Below are 3,668 nucleotides of genomic sequence, written 5' to 3'. Positions count from 1 at the left end.
AACTAAGACCCAACAGAGCCAAAAATAAAAACTAATTAATTAATTAGATTAAATTAAAAAAATGAGGAATGAAATTCTGACACATGTTACCACAGGGTAATCTTGAAAACATTATGTTAAGGGAAATAAGCCAGTCATAAAAGGGCAAATCTGTGGTATAGCACAGGGGACTACATTCAATATCTTGTAATAACCTATAATGGAAAATAATCTGAAGAATTTTATATATATATATATATATATATATATATATATATACACATATATATATAACCGAATCACTTTGCTGTACACCTGAAACTAACACAATATTGTAAATCAACTATAGTTCACTTTAAAAATAAATAGTTTTTTAAAGGACAAATCCATATAATCCCACTTACATGAGGTCCCTAGAGGAGTCAAATCCATAGAGACAGAAAGTAGGACGGGGGGGCCAGGGGCTGGGGGAGGGCAGGGAAGTGAGGGTTTAATGGGGACCGAGTGTCAGTTTGGGAGAATGAACAAATTCTGGGGATGATGGTGGTGATGGTTGCACAACAATGTGAACGTGCTTCATGCCATCAAATGGTGCACTTAGACATGGTCAAGATGGTAAGTTTTACGTTACGTATATTTTACCACAATAAAAAGTCAATTTTATGGCACAATGATTGTAACCATTAACTAAAATGGTGCAAAAAAGAAAAGCAAATGTGGGGGCTTCCCTGGTGGCGCAGTGGTTAAGAATCCGCCTGCCAATGCAGGGTGGCACAGGTTCAAGCCCTGGTCCGGGAAGATCCCACATACCGCAGAGCAACAAAGCCCGTGTGCCACAACTACTGAGCCTGCGCTCTAGAGCCCACGAGCCACAACTACTGAGGCCGCGCGCCTATAGCCTGTGCTCCGCAACAAGAGAAACCACCGCAATGAAAAGCCCATGCATCGGAACGAAGAGCAGTCCCTGCTCGCCACAACTAGAGCAAGCCTGCGTGCAGCAACAAAGACCTAATGCAGCCAAAAATAAATAAATAAAATGTTTTTAAAAATCAAATATGCCTGTGAATCTCCCAGAGTTGTTAAAACACAGATTCTGGCTCAGCAGGCTTGGGGTGGGCACTGAGAGTCTGCGTTTCAACAGGCTCACAGGTGATGCTGACACAGCTGGTCCGGGATGACTATGAGTTACGAGTTAGGTGGCGCTAGGAGATAATCTACTAGAATGCACCTCGCAGCACCGCTTCATGTAGGAAAACAAGCCAAACGTCGACAGAGGAAATCTATTCATCAACGGAAACCTGCACAACAGCTACAATGGATGGATGAGCCTCATCTGCGTCAACAAAGATGAACAGACTGCAACATGAAAAGAAGCAAACTGAAAGAGAACAGTTACTATGATTCTTAAATGTAAATATTTTAAAGCGTACAAGACAATACCATGTGGTGTACATGGGACTTAAACATGCAGCAAAATGATAAAGACAGAGCCAGGAAGACACTTGCCATCACGAGCGGAGGCCGTCTCTGGACAGAGGGGCAGGAAACGGTCCAGGGAGCCCGTGGGGGTCTGCACTGTTGCTTTCTAATCTGAAGCAAAATGGGAAAATGCTGAGATGTTTGGGGCTCGGAGTTAGGTATTTGTTATATCATTCTCTGTATTTATTTGTACATTCTAAAAATGTCATAAGATACTGGGAAAGAAAATAATCTGAAATGTGTTAGTAAAAGTGTAAGAAGGAGGACTTCCCCGGTGGTCCAGTGGTTAAGACTCCTCGCTTCCGCTGCAGGGTCACTGGTTGGATCCCTGGTCAGGGAACTAAGATGCTGCAGGCCCTGAGGAGTGGCGAAAAGAAAAAAAGCATATAGAAGGATGTTGCTTCACTGCACTGCTTTTAATAACTAAGGTATGGAAAGAATCTAACGCATAAAAATGGAGAATCGTTTCAAGAATCACCGCACACCCACAAAATACAATACCACAAACATTTACACGGGAACGTGGATGAGCCTCAAAAGTATTGCCTTGAGTGAAAAAAGCCAGACACAAAAGAATACACACCTCCTGTCTCCGTGTCTATGAAGCTCAGGAACAGGCAGCATTAACTGATGGGGATCTTCGGGAGGGCAGGGGAGAACGGCCTGGGAAGGGTCGCGAGGGAACTTTCTATGACTTGTTACGCCACGGATACAGGTATACTTATTTGTTGAAACACTGAGTTGGGAGTCAGCGGGACAAAAAGGAACCCCGCTTTTCCTTTGCCCGGAAAGAAACTTGTAAGAAATGCCCGGGAGGGCGCGGTCCCGCGGCGAGGCGGGCGCAGGCGGCCGGCAGGGGGCGCGCACGGACCGCGCGGACGACCGCGCTCGCACCTGCCGGCCCGGGTCGCGGGCCCCTCGGGGGCTGCGGGCTGCGAGCGCGCAGGGCAGGCCCGGCCGGACCCGAGCCCTCGCGGCCGCGGCTCCTCCACGGCCCCGTGCTGGGCCCTGCTCCACCCTGGGGACCCTGAGGCGGCGGCCGCGATCACCTGCCCGGCTTGGACTTTGACCCGCCTGGCGCGGCGGCCCCAGCCGGAGGCAGGGCCCCGCTGGGGAGACGTAACCCCCGCGAGGCGTTCCTGCCCCTCCACAGCCGCGCCCCGCGGAGATGCTGGCTCCCCGCGCTGACCTGGGCGGGTCTGGGGGCGTGAGCGGCAGGGACCACCGCCCAGGCAAGGCGCCTAGACCGCTGGCCCTCCGCCTGGGCGGAGTAGGGGGTGGGGGGTGGCGAAGGGGGAAGGGATAGAGTCTAGCCCCGCGCTGCAGAGAACCCAGGGCCAGAGCTGGTGGCCTTGGAAGTCACTGTCCTCTCCAGAGTGGGTACCACTGCCCCATCGTTTTGCACGAGAAATGACCCTTAGGATTATAAAATAATCCTGGCCTGGGAATTCCCTGGGGGTCCAGTGGTTAGGACTCCGTGCTTTCACTGCCGAGGATGCAGGTTCAATCCCTGGTCGGCGGAACTAAGATCCCGCAAGACGCGAGGTAAAGCCAAAAAAATGAAATGAAATGAAATAAAATAATCCTGGCCCAAACACACTCCCCTGGCCAAGCACAGGAGTGGGAAGCTGCAAGCCACCACCACCACCCCCAGAAGGGGCACTAGGACACCATCCCCTTCCCTCAGTTTACTGCTGCCTGCTCAGGCCTAGAGCCAGAAGCTGCCCCTGGGGCCACATGCAGGTGCTAACCACATCTGGGCCGGGAAAAGAGCAGCCCACCTGGACGGCCCTCCCTTCTCCTCTCCACCGTGCTCATCCTGGGCCTGGCCCCGGGAGCAAGCCGAGCTGGGCATCCTCCCACCCCAGGCAACAGCTCCTCTATCCTCCCACTCCTGCGGGTCCCAGGGCCTTTGGGGGTCTGTCCATGCTTCCCCAAGGGCCTCAGTTACCGGGTCAGGCCACCAGGCCAGCTGAGGTGCTGAGCCTGAATCCTCCTACCCCCTCCCAGGACGCAGCCTCCTCCACTTTTCAGACATGGAGTGAGCCCAAAGGTAGCAAGGCCACTGCCACACCCCACACTCCATCGCGGACCTGACCCGGCCATGAATGGGGGCTGGGCATCTCCCTGAGCTCAGGTTCCACCTCCAGCCAGGGCTTCTCCCCTAGGCAGGACCTTCCTCCTTTGGGGCCCACCTGGGGCAGGGAAAG

This window comes from Lipotes vexillifer, unplaced genomic scaffold (genome assembly GCF_000442215.2).
Source record: "Lipotes vexillifer unplaced genomic scaffold, Lipotes_vexillifer_v1.1 scaffold1094, whole genome shotgun sequence".
Lineage (NCBI taxonomy): Eukaryota > Metazoa > Chordata > Mammalia > Artiodactyla > Lipotidae > Lipotes > Lipotes vexillifer.
This window is presented reverse-complemented; position numbering follows the sequence as displayed.